The sequence below is a fragment of the Dendrobates tinctorius genome, unplaced genomic scaffold (genome assembly GCF_039654945.1).
Source record: "Dendrobates tinctorius isolate UK_male_01 unplaced genomic scaffold, ASM3965494v1 ptg000117l, whole genome shotgun sequence".
Taxonomy (NCBI): domain Eukaryota; kingdom Metazoa; phylum Chordata; class Amphibia; order Anura; family Dendrobatidae; genus Dendrobates; species Dendrobates tinctorius.
In genome coordinates, this window is record NW_027361785.1 from 7,895,394 (window position 1) to 7,921,953 (window position 26,560).

The following is a 26,560-nucleotide window of genomic DNA, read 5'->3' on the forward strand; positions in this document are numbered from 1 at the left end:
GGTCATGTCTTTCGATCTGACCAATGCACCTGCTGTTTTCCAACATTTCATTAATACTTTCCATCATTTGTTGGGAAGGTTTGTAGAGGCCTATCTACATGATATTTTGGTTTACTCACCTTATCTTGAGACACATTGGGGGCATGTTAAACTCGTGTTGCAAATATTATGGTATTAAAAATTATATGCCAAACTTGAAAAATGTGTTTTCGCCATCCAGGAGTTACCGTTTTTGGGGTGCCTGTTGTAATCTTCAGGTTTTCAGATGTATCCGGAGAAGATCCGTGCTGTCCTGGATTCGGACCATCCTGAGAACGTGAAGTCTCTACAACATTTTCTGGGCTTTACTCATTTTTACCGGAAATTTATCCAAAATTATTCAGGAATTGTGAAACCCCTGGTGGTGGCGACCATGAGAACCCTGCCCCGATTTTGCAGAAGGGGGTAGTCATTTTGCCATTGTACCCTGAGCTGAAGAGTGAGGTGTTGGAGGCCCAGGGGGACGCCCCTGCCTCCTGCCCCCAGGAAGGTTATTTGTACCATTTAATCTGTAACGCAAAGTAATTATGGAACATCACAACTCTGTGCTTGCTCTTCATCCAGGTGGTAAGGCAACTATGGACCTCCTTTCTCATCACTTTTGGTGGCCGGGGTTGCATCAGGTTGTGTTTGAACACGTATCTGCTTGTAGTATCTGTGTGCATTCTAAAGTATCACATACTCATCTGTCTGATACTCTTCTTCTGCTAACTATTCCTAGCAGACCATGGACACACTTGTCAATGGATTTTATTACTGACCTACCAATATCTGAAGGCTAGACTGAGGTTTTGGTGGCTGTAGATAGGTTCAGTAAAATGGTTCACTTCGTCGCATTACAGGCACTTCCGAATACCAAGACTCTTCCTCAATACAAAAAATGGTGGGGGGAACAAGAGGCGCAATAGTGCCCTATCAGTGACACTTGAAATATGAGCGGTATAATACAGTTCCACTCACCTATTCCAGTTGTGTAACCCACAACTGGCTTGAGAGCATATCACAGAATCAGCTGCTGCAGGACCTCCACCAGCCACTCACACGTGAAAAAACCTTCAGAAAGTTGTGGGAAGCAGGGTTTGTTGCAGTCCGTGCTGCCGAGATTCACAAATCACCTGGGATACAAGATGTTGTAGCAGTATACTCCTTTATTTCCAGGTGCCAGGAAGGGCGCCGAAACGCGTAGGAGGAAATAAAGGAGTATACTGCTACAACATCTTGTATCCCAGGTGATTTGTGAATCTCGGCATCGCGGACTGCAACACACCCTGCTTCCCACAACTTTCTGAAAGACTCTTCCTCAGGTATTTATTAATGAGATTGTTAAGCTTCACGGGGTTCCCTTCGATGTGGTGTCAGATCGGGGGACCCAGTTTGTTTCCAAGTTCTGGAGGGCGTTCTGTACTTGACTAGGGGTGCAACTGTCCTTTTCCTCTGCTTTCCATCCTCAGTCGAATGGACAGACTGAACGCGATAATCAGAGACTTACCTCAGGTGTTTTGTCTCCAAAAATCAGGAGGATTGGGCAGTCTACTTTCCACTGGCAGAATTTTCTATTAATAATCACCATATTGATCGTGCGGCAATTATGCAGCATGGTGATCAAGAAGTGTTTAAAAATAGGATTAGACTTACCGGTAATTCAGTTTCTAGAAACCTTCCACGACAGCATATCAGCATAGGAGGTTGTCTCCACGCCCTAATGGGGGACAGGAAGCACAAAGAGGTTAAAAGGTCCCTCCCACCTCCCTCTCACTTATAACTGAACACCATAGCACCGGTTACCTTAAGATTCTCAGAATTTGTCCAAGAATACAGGGAGGGAAATAGTGCTGTCGTGGAAGGTTTCTAGAAACCAAATTACCGTTAAGTCTAATTCTATTTTCTCTGGCAACCTTCCACGACAGCATAGGAGGAATACCAACCTATACTACACTAGGGGGGACAACGGCCTGAAGAACTTTTCAGCCAAAGACTAAATCCCTGTTGGACACAAGGTCCAACCTATAATGTTTAGTAAAGGTATGTAACGTGGACTAAGTTGCAGCACTGCAGATCTGCTCGGAGGATGCACCTGCCCTTTCAGGCCATGAAACAGAGGTGGACTGTGTTGAATGAGCCTTAATTCCTGCAGGGGGTGTGATGTTCTGTGCCAGATATGCTTCAGAAATGGCTTTCTTGATCCAGTTGGAAATGGTGTTTTTTGTCACCTTCTTTCCCTTATTTGTGCCCGACAAATGGATGAACAGATTGTGGTCGATTCTATAGGGTTTAGTAAAACTCAAGTAATGCAGGATTATATGCCTTACATCCAGTGTATGGAACATTTCCTCTTTTTGCTGGGTTTTGGCAGAATGAGGGAAGTATTATATTCTGCGATCTTTGGAAGTCAGACACAACCTTCGGAAGAAAGGATGGATTAAGAGAGAGAACTAGGGAATCATCCCTAATAGTTAGGTAGGGCTCTCTAATTGAAAGAGCCAGCAGCTCTCCTATATGCCTTGCTGAGGTTATTGCGACAATTAAGGCGGCTTTACAAGAGAGGAGCTGAGGAGTACAAGATGACAGAGGCTCAATTGGGGATTGTGTAAGCCCCTTAAGCACCACATTTAGGTCCCATGGGGGAATGACAATTTGTTTCTTCGGATGTAGTCTGGTGGCTGATGTCATAAACCTCTTTATCCACTGGTGGTTGGCTAAGTCCCAGTCAAACATGGAGCTTAAAGCCGAGACTTGCACTTTCAAGGTGCTAGGCTTTAAGCCTAACTCAATCCCCTTCTGTAAGAATTCCAGGATGTGAGAGACATTAGGATGTGCTGGGTCAGGAGGATTCGGCAGACACTATGATGAAAATCTCTTCCACACCTTGCTGTAGATGGCATTGGTGACTGGCTTCCTTGAATTCTGAAGGGTCACAATTACTGCATCCGATATACCTTTGGCCCTTAGGACCTGGGCCTCAGTAACCAGGCAGATAGTTTCATTCCCCGATGGTTTGGGTGGTGTAGGGGGCCCTGCAGGAGGAGGTCGTCTTCCAAAGGTAAGAGGAGTGGTCCATCTAACTGTAGTTCTGTTATTAAGGAAAACCAACTCCTTTTTGGCCACACTGGAGCCAACAAGATGGTCGGAGTTCGATCTTCTCTGATCTTTTTCAGGGTTACGGCTAGGATTGGAATTGGGGGAAAGGCATATGCCAGATGGAATTCCAACTTGTGAGAGAAGGCATCTACCCCCCGTGATCTGTCCCTGGGGTTCAGGGAGAAGTAGTTTCTTACTTGAGCATTTCTGCTTGATGCTAGCAGATCTACCTCCGGAAGGCCCCACCTGCTCACCAGCTTCTGAAAAATTCTTCCATTCAGACTCCATTCACCAGGCTGGATACATCTTCTGCTCAGGAAGTCTGCCTGAAGATTGGAGGTTCCCTTTAGGTGGACTGCCGTTAGTGAAAGGAGGTGCCTTTTGGCCCAGGAAAATATTCGTCCTGAAAGATTATTTAGGCTGTTGAACTTCAAGCTATCCTGGTGTTTGAGGTGTGCCACTGTTGTCATATTGTCAGAGTAGACCTTGATATGATGACCCTGGACCAGGTCCCTTGCGGTCAGGAGAGCTTCCTCCATGGCCTTCAGCTCTCTGAAATTGGAAGGTCTCGTACTTACTTCCTGACTACATAACCTCTGGAATGGTATCTGGGATAATATGGCTCCCCAGCCTTTTTTGCTGGCATCTGACGTTACCGTGACCAAGGGGAATCGAGACCAACTGACGCCTTTGCGCAGATTCTTGTGGTCCATCCACCACTTTTCCTGGAGTCAGGACCCTTTCTGTTTAAAGAACGGTGATCTCTGTTCCAGTTTCCCAGGATATGGGACTGGAGGATTGTGGAATGGGCCTGCGCCCAGGGCACTGATGGAATGCAGGTCGTCATTGACCCTAGCAATGACATGGCTGACCGGAGGGTCGGGGACCTCTGTTTTCTGAAATTCAAGATCTTTGACATTATAGCAACTTGATGATCCTCCGGAAGAAAGGACATCTGTCTTCTTGAATCTAAGAGGACTCCCAGAAATCTTACTCTCTGAGAGGGTTGAATCTAGGATTTTTTTTATATTCGGGATCCACCCCAGGGATCGGAGAATATCTAGAGTTTGGGCTACCTGGTTTTCCAGGGCCTGGTAGGAGGTTCCTATTATCAATAGGTCATCCAGGTAAGGTACGATGCATATACCTGGGCTCTGGATGTGGGACACAGCTTCTGCCATTATTTTTTAAAATACTTGTGGGGCAGAAGATATACCAGAGGGAAGCACGTTGTATTGGTAGTACTTGATCTCTGGACCCTGACAAACCACAAACCTCAGATATTTCTTGTGAGCAGGATGTATAGGAATATGAAAATAGGCATCTTTCAGGTCTATAGTTGCCATGAAGGAGTGAGGGCCTATCAGGGGAATGGCAGTTTTTACTGACTCCATTTTGAATCTGCGGTATGCAATGTATCGGTTGAGGTTATTTAAGTTTATTATTATCCTCGCCTCTCCTGTGGGCTTTTTTTTAATAAATTCTTTATTTAAGAATGCTGTTACAGAAATATTATCAGAATACAAGTCAATATAATCAACATTCAAATTTTCTTTAATGAGGGAATTCAGGGAAGGAATGGGAGAAGAGGTGGGAAGAGGAAACATGGAAACCAGTGTTTTTTTTTACTAGGAATAGTCTGGAATAATGACCCTTTCCGTGTTCTCCCACAGGGACCTGAGAAATGGCGTTTGATTGTAGGAGGAGCTGTATGCCAGATTTTAGCGTTGTCAGAGCCTCCCGAGATGGTAGGGAGGTGACTCTCAGACCTCAGGGGGGAAATCCAACTCCAGAAGAAGGCCCTCTTTGATGACACGGAGGACCCAAAGGCAGTTGGAGATCAACTGCCAAGTGTGGAAAAAATTTGAAAGCCTTCCCCCCACTGGGTCGGAGTCATTCTTTCTCCTGCTGTTGCTGATGCTGGGGAACAAGGATATTCCTACCTCTCCCCTTAGCATAGCTCCATCTCCCTGTCTTCCCTTTCCCTTTTGGCTGGGATGACTGGCTCTGGGGTGCTCGAAAAACCCGCTTCCTTGGGGTCTTCTGCTCAGGAAGAGCTTTCTTTTTATCCGTGGCCTTTTCAAGGATCTCATCTAGAGCCAGGCCAAAGACATGTTCACCTTTGAAAGGGATGGAGCAGAGTTTGACCTTGGAGGTAGCGTCCCCACTCCACGTTTTAAGCCAGAGAGCTCACCTGGCAGAATTAGACTGTACTAGAGACCTGGCAGAGGTACGGATTATCTCCATGGATGCGCCCGCCAGGAAGCCCGTAGCCCTCTGTAGTATGGGAAGGGAGTCAAGAAGCTCACCCCTTGAGGTCCCTTGGGAAATATGATTCTCTAGCTCCTCGAGCCACCAGAAGAGGGATCTAGAAACACATGTGGAAGCAATTCCCGATTTTAAGGCAGAGGTCTCCCAGGCTTTTCTTAGAAGGCTCTCTATTTTACGGTCCATTGGATCCTTAAGCTGGGATGCATCGTCAAATGGAAGACCTGTCTTTTTTACTACTCTTGCCACTTGGACATCCACTTTCAGAATGTCCCATTTATATGCATCACCCTCCAGGGGGAACCTATGTTTAATTTCCAATGGAGCGGAATAGCGTTTTTCCGGGTATTCCCATTCCTGGGAGATCATATCCACTATGCTCATATGCACTGGGAAACCTGCCTGTTTGGCTCCCTCCAAACCCCCAAATATCTTATCCTGGGCCGACTGAGGGACTGGCTCGTCCTCTAGTCCCATGGTGGCATGAACTGCACTAACCAGCTCCTCCACATACTCTGAAGAAAAAGGATATCTTCTGGCTTCAGAGGCTCTAGGGGCTCTCGACTCTTCCCATCTTTCAGAGCATGAGTCACATGAGTGCTCCGACTCAGAGTCCGAGTCTTCTAGCTGAAGCTTCCACTTTTTTGAGGGAGATGAGCCCGCAAGTGGAGGAGGTGGAGGAGGGGAGAAAGCAGCTAAGGAGGTCTGAACCTCCTGTTTGACCATGCTGCGGATTTCATCAATCAATGAGGGATGCTCAGCCCTGACCACTCCATCTGTGCATGCGTGACACAATTTCTTCCTCCATGCTGTGGGAAGCTTTATGTTACATATGGCGCATTTAACTGCTTTTTTGGTGGTGTTGGTGCCTTTATGGAAAGACTTGCCTCCCTACAAGAGAGGAGAGAAGTATTTCAAGAATTTAGACCCCTATACCCAGGACAGCACCACTAGGACCCACCCCATTAAACACTCACTGTGGCTGGGGCAGCGCTGGGCTCTGCAGATGCAGGGCAGGAAGAGCTATAATATAAAGATATGGGCTGAAAAACCCTAGCCAGCTCACCAACCAAACAGCCGGAGCACGGAACCTCATCTGGACTTCAGCGAAGCATTGATTCCAGCTACTAAAAAACTTGCTTTATTGAAGAAAATTTAAAATAACAGCATGTCTGCTTTCTCCTCTCCAGCAAAGGATACACTGGGGGGCGCTAGAAACAGCTACGCGTTTCGATCCACTAAGGATCTTTTTCACAGCTGTAGATTGATGGAGTAACACAAATCTTATACACATCAGGAACCAATAGCATTGGTTAAATTTTCTTCAATAAAGCAAGTTTTTTAGTAGCTGGAACGATCCCTTTTTTTTTCTCTTCAGGAAGAGCTATCCATGCTGACAGGGGATTTTCGCCTTACCTGTCGGCGTCTTCCAGCGGGGTCGGAGTGGGCACAGTCATTTCTGGCATGCTCTGCACACTGTCAGCTGTCCAGGGGCCGCCATAGGCCGGAACGGAAGTCACCTGCGCTCCAGGGTGGAACGCGTACCCCAGAAGTGACCGCGCATGTGACGTCACTTCCGGGACGCCGACAGCGTGTGTCAGGAGGAGGAGAGACTGGTGGGCTGCGGGGGGCCTGCGGTCAGGGATCACTGGCCTGCTTTACCCCCGAGGGGGTGCGGGTGGGCCAGGAAGGTCCTGAATTAAAAGAAAACCGGAGCAGCACGGAGGAGGGAAGGCAGAGCCACTGACCACCACTGCCCAGCTACTGGAATTCTCAGGTACACTGCAGCAGCCTGCCACGCAGCATACCCCTTAACCTCTCCATGCCCCATGGGGGACAAGAAAGACACTGGTAAGAGGGAGGTGGGAGGGGCCTTTTAACCTCTTTGTGCTTCCCGTCCCCCATTAGGGCATGGAGACAACCTCCTATGCTGCTATGCTGTCGGAGAAGGTTGCTAGAGAAAATGGCGACATAAAATAAAACACTTTATTTCAACATAAGTTAAAAAAATTCACAAAACACAGACAGTAATAATAAAAAGGTGCCTCAAACCATACCCCACATAAAATGGAAGGACAGCTACAGCAGTTACCACCACCAGTGTATTGGTAAATGTATGCCTTATTTGTCATTAGGAAAGTCTCCTAATTAGGAGAAAGTATCGCCACATTGTGCAGGATCTGATAGTGTTGGGGGATTGATAGATTAGCTGCATTACACACAAGACTTCATCACCATGTCAGAAATGATAAATAGAATATTCAAAAACACCCCCATATGGATGCATGGGGGTACAAATTTGTAGTCCCCCCAAAAGGAGCATGTTCCTGAAAAAAAAAAAATATATATATATTTATACATATATATACGTGTACACACTGCATACCGCCATCTCCGACGCCATACTTACCTAACCGGGAGGAGCGTTGCCACGGCGCTTCTCTTCGGCCGGAGACCGGGGCAGGAGTGCAGCTGGAATCGCGCATACGCATAGCGTGATCCGGCGTCATTTTACTGAAGACACATTTGCAGTGTGTCTTCAGCAATATGGCACCGGACAGCGCTATGGACATGCGCATACTCCGGCGCCAGACTATTCCCCCGGCCTCCAGCAGAATGTGACAGCGCTGGAGCACAAGAAAGAAGGGTGAGTATGTTTTTTTTGTATGTGTGTAGTTTAATAGGGGTGAGGGGGACCATGCATATCACGAAAGGGGGGAGAGGGGACCATGCATACCATGAAAGGGGGGAGAGAGGACCGTGCATACCATGAAAGGGGGGAGAGAGGACCGTGCATACCACGAAAGGGGGGAGAGAGGACCGTGCATACCACGAAAGGGGGGAGAGGGGACCGTGCATACCAGGATAGGGGGGTGGGGGGACCATGCATACCAGGAAAGGGGGGGTGAGGGGACCATGCATACTAGTATTGTGGGGTGAGGGGACCATGCATACCACGAAAGGGGAGTAAGGGGACCATGCATACCAGTATTGGGGGGTGAGGGGACCATGCATACCATGAAAGGGGAGTGAGGGGACCATGCATACCACAAAAGGGGGGTGAGGGGACCATGCATACCACGAAAGGGGAGTAAGGGGACCGAGCATACCAGTATTGGGGGGTGAGGGGACCATGCATACCATGAAAGGGGAGTGAGGGGACCATGCATACTACGAAAGGGGGGTGAGGGGACCATGCATACCATGAAAGGGGGTGAGGGGACCATGCATACCATGAAAGGGGGTGAGGGGACCATGCATACCATGAAAGGGGGGTGAGGGGACCATGCATACCACGAAAGGGGGGTTGGGGGACCACGCATACCAGGAAAGGGGGTGAGAAGACCACGCATACCAGGAAAGGGGGGTGAGAAGACCACGCATACCAGGAAAGGAGGGTGAGGGGACCATGCATACCACGAAAGGGGAGTGAGGGGACCATGCATACCACGAAAGGAGGGTGAGGGGACCATGCATACCATGAAAGGGGGGTGAGGGGTCCATGCATACCACGAAAGGGGAGTAAGGGGACCATGCATACCACGAAAGGGGGGTGAGGGGGACAATGCATACCAGGATTGGGGGGTAAGAAGACCATGTATACCTGTATAGGGGGGTGAGGGGACCATGCATACCATGAAAAAGGAGTGAGGGGACCATGCATACCACGAAAGGGGGGTGAGGGGACCATACATACCACGAAAGGGGAGTGAGGGGACCATGCATACCACGATAGGAGGGTGAGGGGACCATGCATACCACGAAAGGGGAGTGAGGAGACCATGCATACCATGAAAGGGGAGTGAGGGGACCATGCATACCACGAAAGGAGGGTGAGGAGACCATGCATACCAGGAAAGGGAGGTGAGGGGACCATGCATACCACGAAAGGGGAGTGAGGGGACCATGCATACCACGATAGGAGGGTGAGGGGACCATGCATACCATGAAAGGAGGGTGAGGGGACCATGCATCCCATGAAAGGAGGGTGAGGGGACCATGCATACCGCGAAAGGGGAGTGAGGGGACCATGCATTCCATGAAAGGGGGGTGAGGGGGACCATGCATACCAGGATTGGGGGGTAAGAAGACCATGCATACCACGATAGGGGGGGTGAGGGGACCATGCATACCACGAAAGGGGAGTGAGGGGACCATGCATACCATGAAAGGGGAGTGAGGGGACCATGCATACCACGAAAGGGGAGTGAGGGGACCATGCATAGCACGAAAGGGGGGTGAGGGGACCATGAATACAAGGATTGGGGGGCAAGAAGACCATGCATACCACGAAAGGGGAGTGAGGGGACCATGCATTCCACGAAAGGGGGGTGAGGGGGACCATGCATACCAGGATTGGGGGGTATGAAGACCATGCATACCAGGATAGGGGGGGTGAGGGGACCATGCATACCACGAAAGGGGAGTGAGGGGACCATGCATACCATGAAAGGGGAGTGAGGGGACCATGCATATCATGATAGGAGGGTGAGGGGACCATGCATACCACGAAAGGGGAGTGAGGGGACCATGCATAGCACGAAAGGGGGGTGAGGGGACCATGAATACAAGGATTGGGGGGCAAGAAGACCATGCATACCAGGATAGGGGGGGTGAGAGGACAATGCATACCAGGATAAGGGGGTGAGAGGACCATGCATACCAGGATACAGGAGTGAGAGGACCATGCATACCAGGATAGGGGGTGAGGGGACCACGCATACCAGGATTGGGGGGTGAGGGGACCATGTATACCAGGATTGGGGGGGTGAGAGGGCCATGCATACCAGGATTGGGGGGGTGAGAGGACCATGGATACCAGGATACGGGAGTGAGAGGACCATGCATATCAGGATAGGGGGGGTGAGGGAACCATGCATACCAGGATTGGGAGGTGAGAGGACCATGCATATCGGGATTGGGCGGTGAGGGGGCCATGCATACCAGGATAGGGGGGTGAGGGGACCATGCGCACCAGGATGAGGAATAGGCTGCCATGCTTACCAGGATTGGGGGGGTGAGGGTACCATGCATACCAGGATAGGGATGAGGGGTGCCATGCACACCAGAACAGGAGGGGGGGCAGCACATACCAGGATGGGAAACCATATACCAATAAAAATGCTTGCCACCTGGCCGTAGAACGGGTTCATAGCTAGTATATATATACCCACGCATACATACAGCTCTGGCAAAAATTAAAATACCACTTTCAAATGTTCAGTTTGTCTGATTTTTCTCTTTATAGGTATATTTTTGAGCAAAATGTAAATTGTTCTTTTCATATATAAACTTCTGACAACATGTCTCCGAATTTCCAAGCAATAAATTTCGTATTTTTTTTTCTGACAAAGAAAAATGATTAGAAACAACAATACTAATGTTTTAACTCAGGAACAGTTCTGAAATCATTATTTTGTGGAATAACTATGATTTTTAATCACAGCTTTCATGCGTCTTGGCATGCTTGCCACCAGTCTTTCACACTGCTTCTGGCACAAAAATTTAAGCAGTTCTTCTTTGTTTGATGGCTTGATTACACTCCAGAGGTTTTCAGTGGGGTTCAGGTCTGGAGAATCGGCAGCCCATGACAGGGTTTTGATGTGGTGGTTTCTTAATTTTTACCAGAGCTGTATATGTAGCTTTGCTGCCATAAAAAGATGGGGGCCCAGTTGCATTTCATGCACAGGGTCCCAAGCTGTTAGTGTCAGCCCCTGACCCAAAACACACTGCAAAAGCAACCCAGGAGTTTTTTTTAATGCAAAGAAGGGAAATATTCTACAGTCGGCGAGTCAGTCACTAGATCTCAACCCAATCTAGCATGCATTTCACATGCGTAAGACAAGAATGAAGGCAGAAAGACCCAAAACAAGCAACAACTGAAGTCAGCAGCAGCAAAGGCCTGGCAAAGTATCACAAAGGAGAAATCCCAGTGTTTGGTGATATCCATGGCTTTCAGACTTCAGGCAGTCATTGCCTGGAAATAATTTGATCAGCTGACATGTGCCTGGAACACCCGCCTGTGGAATCGCCTTTCACCCGTGGCTGTTAACATGTTAAATGCCACTGTCAAATGCTGACAGCAGCATTTAACATGATCGTGCAGGAAGCGCGCCACTATCTCCTCCCATCGGTGCCTGTGTCACATGACCTCGGATCGCCAATGGGTTCGCATGACAGCACAGGGTCAGCAGGAGATCCCTGTGGTTGTCATTGCTGGATCGCTATGAGCATCGCCTGGTGGTCAGCGCTCATACCAAGTGGGCATATCTGCTACATAGAGCAGGGCTGCAGCTTCTAGTATATACAGTATATATGCACAAAGGTAAAATAACTGGAAAATCCCTAGTACCTTCAAACATCAGTTTAGCAGCTCAGGTGTTAACACACATGAGTTAAAGTGCAGTGCATATATAAATAGATTCCACTAGGGAAAAGAAATGCTCCTATACTGGAACACAGATCCAGCAATTGATATACGATAAACCTTAACCATAATGTTTATTTGCATACTGAATCAGGCTGTGCTTCATACATATTGTCTGTGAATGTCATGCTGCACATATGGATGTCAAGTGGCACGCTGTCTCTCCCGACTCCGATACTCGTTTCGGTTGTGCTTCTTCCTGGGGGAAAACTTGCAAAATTGGCAGTGTATCAAATAATTATTTCCCCCACTGTATCGTGTTTATTTTATGGTAATTGTTTTTGTTTTATCTTTTTTAGTAATTCGTTGGTATCCACCATGATGTGTGGAAGGCCTTTGAATGCTGAGAACCTGCTGCAAGATACAGACATGCAAAGTCACCTACAGATTGAAGAATCTCTTCCTGGAGGTCTAGAAAGCTGGGGACATTTTTAGTTATGAACTCTTCTTACATTACTTTAATTTACATGTACCCTCACCAGTTTTTCTTTTTGTGAGACTGTTAGACGATATGGAGATGTTGCATCATTGTTTTAATGGGGAAGATTTTCGTGGAAGTCAATAAGTTTTAGACTGTTCAAAATATGGACATTTTTTCTCCATTCAAATCATAATGCATCAATTGAATTAATATTTATCCTTTCCTGCTCTACATTTGCATATTGTTGGTCACATGGTTTGAGTGGCTTTTAATAGGATATATGAAATAATACAACTCTGGTATTCCTACTTTACAACTATTTAGTAAGATGTGTTTCAATATTTTTCTATAATAGGGCACTATTTATTATGAGGGCCAAACTGGTATCACAGGACTAATAAGTGCATTGATTATTTAAACTTAGTGAAGTTGGTGTAAAAGAAATAAAACAATGTTGTATGTATATAAATTAATAATATATACTAAATATAATATACCTAAGTGTATAGAATATGCACTACATGATCAGATGATTGTATGGAAATGTGATATGACAAAAAAAATTACGTAAATATATTATATACTAGATGGAGGCCCGATGCTATCGCATCGGGAGGGCGATAATGTCACGATGGGGGCAGACTTTGCAGCATTGAAAATCTCTCCCCCCCATGTGCTCACCCACCTATCCACGCTCTCTTTCCCCATGTGTTGCCTTCTCCCATCTGTGCTCTCTTACATAGTTACATAGTTACATAGTTTTGAAGGCTCAAGGAAGACCTTATGTCCATCTAGTTCAGCCTAATTTTAGTGCAGCTGTTCTGCATTGTTGATCCTGGGGAAGGAAAAAACTCACAGAGTAGCAGCCAATTTTCTCCATAGGGAAAAAAGTTCCTTCCCCTAAGCTGGGTCAACCATCTACCTAGAATATTATGTTATTCGCAACCTTCTTTGATCTGTCTACCCCATGTGCTATCCTCCTTGTCTGCTGTCTCTCTACTTCCTGTGCTGTGTTCTCCCCTCCTGTGCTGTCCCTTTTGAGCTGTCTCCCCCCTGTGTTCTGTCTCTCACTCCTGTGTCTTACCATGTGCAGAACATACCACAGCTCCTGGGCAGGGGAGGAAGCAAAAGACAATACTGATATTACATCAGGAGATCGCAGAGGATACATTTTGTGAGGTAAAATATTGTTTAAAAACCATCAGTGAAATATTTTACCTCACAAAATTAATCCTCTGTGATCCCCTGCTGTAATGTGAGCATGCCTCTTTTGCTTCCTCCCCTGCCCAGGAGATGTGGTATGCGCTGTACATGGTCAGACACAGACAATTTTTAAAATGAACTTTTATTCTTGGGAGAACCCCTTTAACGTGACTAGCTTCCTCTACCTGTAGACACATCGCGCATCTGCCTCCAGGATCAGCCGAATGATTCACTGCGCCTGTGCAGAATTTATGCAGGCGCAGTGCGACGGTGTTCCGCTGGTGGTACCGTGCAAGAGACTGCATGTGAGTGTGAGTCTGAGTGTGTGAGTCTGAGTGTGTGAGTCTGAGTGTGTGTATGAGAGCGTGTGAGTGTGAGAATGAGTGAGAGAGTATGAGTATGAGTGAGAGAGTGTGAGTATGAGAGCATGAGTGAGAGAGTGAGTGTGAGAGTGTGAGTATGAGTGTGAGAGTGTGAGTATGAGTGAGAGCATGTGAGAGTGTGAGTATGAGTGAGAGAGTGTGAGTATGAGAGCATGAGTGAGAGAGTGAGTGTGAGAGTGTGAGTGAGTGTGAATGTGAGTGTGTGTGTGTGAGAGTGAATGTGAGTGTGTATGAGTGTGAGAGTGTTAGTATGAGTGTATGAGTGAGTGTGAGTGTGTGAGAGAGAGAGTGTGAATGTGAGAGTGAGTGTGTGAGTCTGAGTGTGAATGTGAGTGTGACTGTGAGAGCGTGAGTGAAAGTGTGTTTGAGTGTGTGAGTGTGAGTGTGTGAATGTGAGTGTGACTATGACTGTGAGTGTGAATGTGAGAGTGTGATGCGTACGGCGTATAGAGTGTGTGTGTGGTGCGACGGTGTTCCACTGGTAGTACCGCATAATAGGTTGGTACCAGCAACAGTTTCCATATTGAGACACCCATCACTTGGGTGTCCCAATATGGCAGTCGGTGAACTTCCTCTGCTTGGAATTCTGGGATACGGTGACATCTGGACAGAACATGAAATGAAAACATTACAAGGCAATTATATAAATAGATAATATGAGATGAGATTGATGGATGAATAAAGTGAACTAGTCCATTAATGAATATATATAGGTCAAGATTATAGACCTACTTAAAGTGAGTATGTGTAACCAATACATGTAATAGTGAATACTATGTCCATAGTAAAATATGTCTATTCTATGTCATCAGAGACCTGGTCCATGTTAAGAAAATCTAAAACACTATATAAACGAAACACATTCAGATGTGAAAAATTTTATTAGTCAAGTAATATACCAGACTTGTCCTAATATATACCTATCATTCAGTGTGGCAATCCATTATTTAGCATGGTTTTTCTTACCCCAGCATGAGGCTATGATGGGAATTGTTATTATATTAAATATGTAAGAGTGCATACCCGTGGACATCTCCTAGTGTCCCTCTAGTACAGACATCCTAATGATTGCTCTATAGTATGGGTTTAGGTTAGGAATTCTATTGTACCAGGTATACAATCCAGAGAGGGAGAAAGAAGCCAGTGGCACTGAAAGGTCAGTAGAACATAAATCTTCTTTTATTTGAGACAAATCATGGATGCAAGGGAGCGGGGAAAAACGTGTATGAGGTATAATATCAGATATATAAAGTATCCCCTTTTAGAAGCCTCCGTTTTAATTTTGGATTGCATATAGTGTTATGTATCTCCTCGTTGTTTGCAAAATGGTGCTTAACGTGTATGGGTCGACCTCCCAGGGCTGTGGGATACTCGGTACTGGGTCAGTGTCAGTGGGATGTGTCACAGCAGCGGTGACCCGGTCTGTGGCCCTGGGTGCCCAAGTATTAGGGGAGATTGAATGGTGGAATGTAGTTAATGGAATAGTTCGTGACGCCACCTGTGGTGTTCGGCAAGTGAGAAGCTAAGCCGACGCTGCATGCAGATCCACTGGGACTGATGGTATGGTGCAGCACAGACGTAAAAGCTCTCCACAGGTGAAGCTGTAGTCCCAGGGCAGTGTAGATGTGGTTGGCACGGGGATGTAGCAGTGCCGGAAGGGTAGGAAGCAGACAAAGACACAGTGCAATTTCTGTACCTTTACTTGATAATAGTTCAGGGTCCTGATTACAGATGGTACTGGAGCAGGCTAGCCTGGAAGCAGCTCAGGGATTCTCTCTCAGCAAATGGGCTGTGCAGTCTCCTTCCCTAGTGCTTATTTGAGTGAAGTACTCCTAGTACTGAGTTACACTGAAGTTCCTCCTAATTCTCTTCTACTAGCACTCCTCGTATGGCAGACAGCTGTAGCCGCTATTCCTCTCTTGGCTCACTCCGTGCTGTTGTGCCTCTGAGTCTTAGATGGGGGTAGGGCATTTACAGCCTCCTACTCCTCTGGTGTCTGTTGCAGGACCATTAGTATCCGTACAACCGTGGAGACCAAGCTCCAGTTCATGCGCTCTCACTGGAGATGAGCCTTTCCTCTCTGCTCAATCTCCGCGCTTCTCCACACGTCTGCACACATGGACCTCCTCACACTAACTGACCACTCCTTCATCTTGGCCCTCAGAGAGCACTCCTCCCTTCAAATCCGGTTCAGAGTCCCCTCTGCTGGCCTGGAGTGGAACTGTGTTGCATGTATAGGTTAACTGCGAGAGAGACCCTTTACTGCTTCCAAGCCTGGCATTACCCTCCCTGGAGGAGGGCAAAGCCACTGTGGCGGCCATACTCCTGGGGGCGCCACATGTACATTCTTAGAGACAACTCCACTTCAGACTCATTGAACACGTTACGCAGCCAGGGAGAGGTGGTGACAGAACAAATATATTTAAGCAACTTGAACTCAAATGGATATTGTAGGGATTCTACTCACTCAGGTGCAGCGGGAGACAATCAGGAGGCAGGTTCCTTTAAAGTTCATGCGGTTTATTGCGTCATAAACCCATCAAGCAGCAAGTAACAAAGAAAATAGCCTTTAGCTTAGGCAAACGAGAACAGAAATGTCCGTTAAGTCAGGCTCAGACCTGGAGCTTCAGCACACACGGGAGGCTTAGTCCTCCCCACATACAACTCCCTGGTTCAGGAGCAGGCTACATTATAAGGGTGTAGCCACACCCACGAACCCAGCAGCTGACTGGTCATGTGACTGTGACATCACCACAGGTCCTTGCAAAACAGTAATATAGCAATATCTATTATGCCTTACATTACGGAGACAAGCCATCTCAGAGACACATGTCTCTCATCGATTATACAACCCTTAGCCACACCACAATATATAGATTTAAAACACTGGTAATGCCTTTATTGCTGTCTCCTTATATGTGTAAATTTTCTCAGGATACTTGCGGTGATCCCCTTGAGATCACCGCAGTTCATGAGGCTGCTCACAGTGAGGTGTGGGAATGCAGCTTCAATGACAGGCGTAACCTCTATGACGTCACCGCTCGTCACTGAAACTGCTCGCAGCACTTCATTGTATCCTGCTCTTCAGACAGTCACATCATGGCACCATTCAGGTTGTAAAGCACTTATCGCTGAGATGTATTACGGCGTGGGACATTATGGATTATCATCACTTCGGGTAGATGAGGGATATGGTTGTTCATTTTTTTAAAAAAATTTTTCAGTGGACAATGTCTTCAATGGAATGGGCGTAAAGTGAGCATAACTGTGTTTTTTTTTTAAATAAATGTGTTAAACAGGGTGTTTTGTATTATTTCAAATAAAGGACTTTATTCTTGCTGTGTGTTTACTTACGAACTTACTATGAGGTCAGTAATGGGGGCTTCTTATAGACGGCTCTCCGTTAGTAACCCCTGAGCTTGATGTCACCTGACAATACAAAGGTAACATCAATCCCACAATCCTATTACCCCACTTGAAACTGCCACAGGGTAACTGGAAAGAATGAAGCTAAACGCCAGATTTGGCATATCTTATGGATGCGCCATTTCTGGGGTGATTGAGGGCTGACATTGGTAGCCTCGGGGGGAGGGCAATATCTCTGACCTCTTCCCAGGCTATAAACATGAACCCACAGCTATCTGTTTAGCCTTTGCTGGTTTGAATTTGTAGGGGGGACTCTATGTCATTATTTTCTGGGGTCCCCCGTAAATTTTCCTGGAAAGGATAAGTAAACAGCTGTGAGCTGTTTTTAATAGCCTGAGTACCTTATGGGGTATTGTACCTTGTTTCAGGTTATTAACATCAATCCAGCCGTGGGCTTTCCCTCTGCTGGTTATAAAAAGTGCACGGGAGCCCCTGACGTTTTTTATTTAATTATTTATTTTACACATGGGTTACACAGCTGCTGCTGAATACATATCCCATCATTGTTTCCTTGTCGTGCTGATTTCATAGCGAGCAGAAGACAATGATGACAGCTGCCTCCAGCAACAGCCGGTGACTGGGATCAGCGAGAACTGTACCGCTTCTCATTCGCTTCTTTTCTCATTACGCCGTTTACCGATCAGATTAATTTGCTTTATATTTTAATAGATTGCAACACAGACATATCAAATATGTGTATTTTTATTTTTTTATTGTTTTATTTTTAATGGAGCAAAAAAGGGGTGATTTGAACTTTTTTTTAATGTTTTTTCCTTTATTTAATAGTCCACTTAGGAGACTTGAAGCAGGGATCATCTGACCACCTGTGCTATACATAGCAGTGCTTCAATATAGCTATATATACCAAAAATCACTATCTTGTATGTTCACAGAAGCATATTGATGACAGGAATGGGGATCTTCTGCAGACCACGGCTTTCATGACAATCCATAGGCACCCCGAGCTGTGATCGCGCTATGGGGCACCGATGGGCGGGGTTTGTGACACGCTTCTGGCCAGCACCTGTTAAATGCCATTGTTAGTAATTTACAGCGACATTTAACTGGTTAACAGCTTTGGTTGGATCACCCGTGGCTGTTAGAGGCACTTGATGATTGATTAAATCAGCCATCAAGTATGGTTGAAAGATGTAGGCTCACCGTCGGAGCCTGCATCAAAAGGCTAGGACACTCACTACCAAGGACGTAAATATACATCATGAAGGGGTTAATACTGTACTTTCCTTTCTTTACAAGTCAACTATTCTCTATAATGAATTTTTATTTACATTATATCTTTTTCTGCTCTATCTATATTTCCTATGCTCTGTCATCTTTTGGTAATACAGCTTTATCTTTTGTTAGATATTTCTGTTTGTACAGAATCAGGTTATGAGTTTGCATGAGATTTAAAGAACAAAAAACTCCTTTATCTTGTATAGAATATCTCAACACTTTGTCAGATCTGATGAAAGACTGGCTGCAGACTGGAAAGTTGGAAAGTCAGTTTTTGTAATTAATTTTGCTCTTGTCCATGAAAAGAAATGTTCATGACCTTTACTTAATTAAAAAAATCAAAGGGACTAAAGACTTTCTATTAATATTGCTGTATTTAAATCACTAGCAGATCACTACACAGATATGCAGAGAACAGCTGACTAATGTTGCTGGGTTGGCATTTTGACTGTTGGGTCCATCATTTTTAACTAGAGTTGAGCGAAACGGGTCGAAAAATTTCAAAAGTCGCCGACTTTTGGCAAAGTCGGGTTTCATGAAACGAAACCCGACCCAAGGATGAGGTCGGCCACGAGGTCGGCGACTTACGCGCCAAAGTCGCGTTTCAAAAGTTTGTTTTGCGCTCTTTTTCAGCCAATCAGGATCCACGGACACTGTGGGCAACGTGATGACATAGGCACGGGTCACCACCATCTTTCAGAAGGGCATGCAAGTGATTGGCTTGCTTTGGGGGGCGTCACAGGGGGTATAAAAGGGCGTGCACGCCGACCGCCATGTTACTCATGCTGATCTCAGAATAGGGAGAGCTGCTGCTGCTGCTGATTTTGTAGGGAGAGCGTTAGGCAGGGAAGAAGACACCAAAAACTGCTTCTGCTGCTAGCGATTTTGCCTGTACAACACACCAGTCACTGTGTGTGCAGTGCAAGGGGAGGCTATATAGTGGTGTATCAGTGGTGTTGGTTGTTGGTCTGCCTTCTAAGGCTTCCTGACATTCCTGCATTGCTGTTTACCCACTGCTCCGCAAACTGCTTTTTTAAAAGCAATCCCAATTTTTTTTTTTGTCCTGCTGAGAAGAAAAAAAAACTGCTTCTGCTGCTAGCGATTTTGCCTGTACAACACACCAGTCACTGTGTGTGCAGTGCAAGGGGAGGCTATATAGTGGTGTATCAGTGGTGTTGGTTATTGGGCTGCCTTCTAAGGCTTCCTGACATTCCTGCATTGCTGTTTACCCACTGCTCCGCAAACTGCTTTTTTAAAAGCAATCCCAATTTTTTTTTTTGTCCTGCTGAGAAGAAAAAAAAACTGCTTCTGCTGCTAGCGATTTTGCCTGTACAACACATCAGTCACTGTGTGTGCAGTGCAAGGGGAGGCTATATAGTGGTGTATCAGTGGTGTTGGTTGTTGGGCTGCCTTCTAAGGCTTCCTGACATTCCTGCATTGCTGTTTACCCACTGCTCCGCAAACTGCTTTTTTAAAAGCAATCCCAATTTTTTTTTTTTGTCCTGCTGAGGTACTGAGCGTGCATTTTTTCACACCATACAGCGGTGTACGCTCCTCACACAGTACTGTGTAACGGCTGTTATCACAGCCACAGTGAAGCTATCAGTGTGTCACTCTGTGAGAATAAAACGAGGACATGTTTAGTGTTGAGCATTCCGATACCGCAAGTATCGGGTATCGGCCGATACTTGCTGTATCGGAATTCCGATACAGACTTCCGATATTTTTTCAATATCGGAAGTCGGCATCGGAATCGGAAGTTCAAAGTTGATTGACAGCCTGACGTCATCATGATGCGCGGTGTGTGCGCATCATGATGCGCCGTCATTTCGGGCCTTCCGGGGGTCTCTGCCGGCCTGCCGGGGGGCTGTGTGGACTGCCCGGGGTCTGTACCGGCCTGCCGGGGGGCTGTGCCGGCCTGCCGGGGGGCTGTGTGGACTGCCCGGGGTCTGTACCGGCCTGCCGTGGGGCTGTGCCGGCCTGCCGGTGGTCTGTCCACCCTGTGGGGGTCTGTACCGGCCTGCCGGGGGGCTGTGCCGGCCTGCCGGGGGGCTGTGCTGATGTCCGGGGGTCTGTGCAAGCATCGTCCGATGGGACTATAAGTCCCATCTGGCGATGCCTGCTACCATGACAGTGATTGACACATTAGCCAATGATGGGACAGTAGTAGTCCCATCATCCGGCTAATGTGTTAAATGTTAAAAAAAAAAAATACTACATACATACTACATACATACTACATGCATGCTACATACATACTACATGCTACATACATACTACATATATACTACATGCATGCTACATACATACTGCTTGCTACATACATACTACATACATACCACATATATACTACATACATACTACATGCATGCTACATACATACTACATACATACTACATGCATGCTACATACATACTACATGCTACATACATACTACATACATGCTACATACATACTACATACATACTACATATATACTACATGCTACATACATGCTACATACATACTACATGTTACATACATACTACATATATACTACATACATACTACATACATACTACATGCATGCTACATACATACTACATGCATGCTACATACATACTACATGCATGCTACATACATACTACATACATACTGCATGCTACATACATACTACATACATACCACATATATACTACATACATACTACATGCATACTACATACATACTACATGCATGCTACATACATAACACATATATACTACATGCATGCTACATGCTACATACATACCACATACATACTACATACATACTACATACATACTACATGCATGCTACATACATACTACATGCTACATACATACTACATATATACTACATGCATGCTACTTACATACTGCATGCTACATACATACTACATACATACCACATATATACTACATACATACTACATGCATGCTACATACATACTACATACATACTACATGCATGCTACATACATACTACATGCTACATACATACTACATACATGCTACATACATACTACATACATACTACATATATACTACATGCTACATACATACTACATACATACTACATGCTACATACATACTACATATATACTACATACATACTACATACATACTACATGCATGCTACATACATACTACATGCATGCTACATACATACTACATGCATGCTACATACATACTACATGCATGCTACATACATACTACATACATACTACATACATACTGCATGCTACATACATACTACATACATACCACATATATACTACATACATACTACATGCATACTACATACATACTACATGCATGCTACATACATAACACATATATACTACATGCATGCTACATGCTACATACATACCACATACATACTACATACATACTACATACATACTACATGCATGCTACATACATACTACATGCTACATACATACTACATATATACTACATGCATGCTACATATATACTACATGCTACATACATGCTACATACATACTACATGCATGCTACATACATACTACATACATACTACATACATACTACATGCATGCTACATACATACTACATGCTACTTACATACTACATATATACTACATGCATGCTACATACATACTACATGCTACATATATACTACATGCTACATACATGCTACATGCATGCTACATACATACTACATACATACTACATGCATGCTACATACATACCACATACATACTACATACATACTACATACATACTACATGCATGCTACATACATACTACATGCTACATACATACTACATATATACTACATGCATGCTACATACATACTACATGCTACATACATACTACATACATACTACATGCATGCTACATACATACTACATACATACTACATACATACTACATGCATGCTACATACATACTACATGCTACATACATACTACATATATACTACATGCATGCTACATGCATACTACATGCTACATATATACTACATGCTACATACATACTACATGCATGCTACATACATACTACATACATACTACATGCATGCTACATACCTACTACATGCTACATACATACCACATACATACTACATATATACTACATGCATGCTACATGCATGCTACATACATACTACATACATACTACATGCTACATACATACCACATATATACTACATACATACTACATACAATACATTCATACAATACATACATAGACATACAGTACATATAACATAGAGTAACATACTTACCAATACTTGTCACATTGTTCCCCGAAGCCATTGTCTTTTAAAGGAATAAATATTAACATAACAAACCACAAAAATACTCACCCACGATCCGAAGCAGTCCACGAGTGTGTCCCACGACGATCTTGGGTAGAGAACTGCAGCATCAGCTGATGCCGCCGTTCTCTACGGGCTGCAGGAATCCAATGACGGAAGGTAGGTATCCTTCCGCACTGTATTCCTCCGCCACTTAAAAAAAAAAAGTCCCTAGTCTCACTTTATGCCATTTCCCACGCAGCAATGGCATAAAGTGAGACTAGGGACTTTTTTTTTTTTAAGTGGCGGAGGAATACAGTGCGGAAGGATACCTACCTTCCGTCATTGGATTCCTGCAGCCCGTAGAGAACGGCGGCATCAGCTGATGCTGCAGTTCTCTACCCAAGATCGTCGTGGGACACACTCGTGGACTGCTTCGGATAGTGGGTGAGTATTTTTGTGGTTTGTTATGTTAATATTTATTCCTTTAAAAGACAATGGCTTCGGGGAACAATGTGACAAGTATTGGTAAGTATGTTACTCTATGTTATATGTACTGTATGTCTATGTATGTATTGTATGAATGTATTGTATGTAGTATGTATGTAGTATATATGTGGTATGTATGTAGCATGTAGTATGTATGTAGTATGTATGTAGCATGCATGTAGCATGCAGTATGTATGTAGCATGCATGTAGTATATATGTAGTATGTATGTGGTATGTATGTAGCATGTAGTATGTATGTAGCATGCATGTAGTATGTATGTAGTATGTATGTAGCATGCATGTAGTATGTATGTAGCATGTAGTATATATGTAGCATGTAGTATGTATGTAGCATGCATGTAGTATATATGTAGTATGTATGTAGCATGTAGTATGTATGTAGCATGCATGTAGTATGTATGTAGTATGTATGTAGCATGCATGTAGTATGTATGTAGCATGTAGTATATATGTAGCATGTAGTATGTATGTAGCATGCATGTAGTATATATGTAGTATGTATGTAGCATGTAGTATGTATGTAGTATGTATGTAGTATGTATGTGGTATGTATGTAGCATGTAGCATGCATGTAGTATGTATGTAGTATATATGTAGTATGTATGTAGCATGAATGTAGTATATATGTAGAATATATGTAGCATGCAGTATGTATGTAGCATGCATGTAGTATATATGTAGCATATATGTAGTATGTATGTAGCATGTAGTATATATGTAGTATGCATGTTGCATGCATGTAGTATATATGTAGTATGCATGTTGCATGCATGTAGTATATATGTAGTATGTATGTTGCATGTAGTATATATGTAGTATGTATGTAGTATGTATGTAGCATGTATGTAGCATGTAATTTTTTTTTTTTTTTTTTACATTCAACACATTAGCCGGATGATGGGACTACTACTGTCCCATCATTGGCTAATGTGTCAATCACTGTCATGGTAGCAGGCATCGCCCGATGGGACTTGTAGTCCCATCGGACGATGCCTGCACAGACCCCCGAAGCCTGCACAGCCCCCCGGCAGGCCGGCACAGCCCCCCGGCAGGCCGGCACAGCCCTCCGGAGCCTGCACAGACCACCGGCAGGCCGGCACAGCCCACCGGAGCCTGCACAGACCACCGGCAGGCCGGCACAGCCCAACGGAGCCTGCACAGCCCCCCGGCAGGCCGGCACAGCCCACCGGAGCCTGCACAGCCCCCCCGGCAGGCCGGCACAGCCCCCCGGCAGGCCGGCACAGACCACCGGAGCCTGCACAGACCCCTGGCAGGCCGGCACAGCCCCCCGAAAGGCCCGTACAGACCCCAGAGAGGCTGTACAAGGCAAAAACAGGGTTTTTCTTATTCCGATACCGGAAGTCCCATAGACTTGAATGGACTTCCGGTATCGGAATCGGCGATACCGATACTTTTTTTTAAGATCGGCCGATCCATTCCGATCCCATACTTTGAAGTATCGGACGGTATCGCTCAACTCTAGACATGTTCCGTTCTTACAGACCTGCACTCTAGGGATATTCCTATTCTGCCCAATTCTACATACACCTTGTAGTTTGTGATACACTAGCCAATTTCTGCCTGTGACATAGCGCTGTGATATTCAGTGGGCCTCACACAATCCATAAGTGTCCAGTGTCCACAAGTGTGTGCAGAAATTCAAAATCTCCCTTATCCTCTAGTCACTTTGGTCACAGCTGTGCCATCGAGCCTGTGACAGAGCGCTCAGATATTCAGTGGGCCTCACACAATCCAAAAGTGTCCAGTGTCCACAAGTGTCTGCTGAAATTCAAAATCTCCCTTATCCTCTAGTCACTTTTGTCACAGCTGTGCCATCGAGCCTGTGACATAGCGCTCAGATATCAGTGGGCCTCACACAATCCAAAAGTGTCCAGTGTCCACAAGTGTCTGCTGAAATTCAAAATCTCCCTTATCCTCTAGTCACTTTTGTCACAGCTGTGCCATCGAGCCTGTGACATAGCGCTCAGATATCAGTGGGCCTCACACAATCCAAAAGTGTCCAGTGTCCACAAGTGTCTGCAGAAATTCAAAATCTCCCTTATCCTCTCGTCACTTTTGTCACAGCTGTGCCATCGAGCCTGTCACATAGCGCTCAGATATTCATTGGGCCTCACACAATCCAAAAGTGTCCAGTGTCCACAAGTGTCTGCTGAAATTCAAAATCTCACTTATCCTCTAGTCACTTTGGTCACAGCTGTGCCATCGAGCCTGTCACATAGCGCTCAGATATTCATTGGGCCTCACACAATCCAAAAGTGTCCAGTGTCCACAAGTGTCTGCTGAAATTCAAAATCTCCCTTATCCTCTAGTCACTTTTGTCACAGCTGTGCCATCGAGCCTGTGACATAGCGCTCAGATATCAGTGGGCCTCACACAATCCAAAAGTGTCCAGTGTCCACAAGTGTCTGCAGAAATTCAAAATCTCCCTTATCCTCTCGTCACTTTTGTCACAGCTGTGCCATCGAGCCTGTCACATAGCGCTCAGATATTCTTTGGGCCTCACACAATCCAAAAGTGTCCAGTGTCCACAAGTGTCAGCTGAAATTCAAAATCTCCCTTATCCTCTCGTCACTTTTGTCACAGCTGTGCCATCGAGCCTGTGACATAGCGCTCAGATATCAGTGGGCCTCACACAATCCAAAAGTGTCCAGTGTCCACAAGTGTCTGCTGAAATTCAAAATCTCCCTTATCCTCTAGTCACTTTTGTCACAGCTGTGCCATCGAGCCTGTCACATAGCGCTCAGATATTCATTGGGCCTCACACAATCCAAAAGTGTCCAGTGTCCACAAGTGTCTGCTGAAATTCAAAATCTCACTTATCCTCTAGTCACTTTGGTCACAGCTGTGCCATCGAGCCTGTCACATAGCGCTCAGATATTCATTGGGACTCACACAATCCAAAAGTGTCCAGTGTCCACAAGTGTCTGCTGAAATTCAAAATCTCCCTTATCCTCTAGTCACTTTTGTCACAGCTGTGCCATCGAGCCTGTGACATAGCGCTCAGATATCAGTGGGCCTCACACAATCCAAAAGTGTCCAGTGTCCACAAGTGTCTGCAGAAATTCAAAATCTCCCTTATCCTCTCGTCACTTTTGTCACAGCTGTGCCATCGAGCCTGTCACATAGCGCTCAGATATTCTTTGGGCCTCACACAATCCAAAAGTGTCCAGTGTCCACAAGTGTCAGCTGAAATTCAAAATCTCCCTTATCCTCTCGTCACTTTTGTCACAGCTGTGCCATCGAGCCTGTGACATAGCGCTCAGATATCAGTGGGCCTCACACAATCC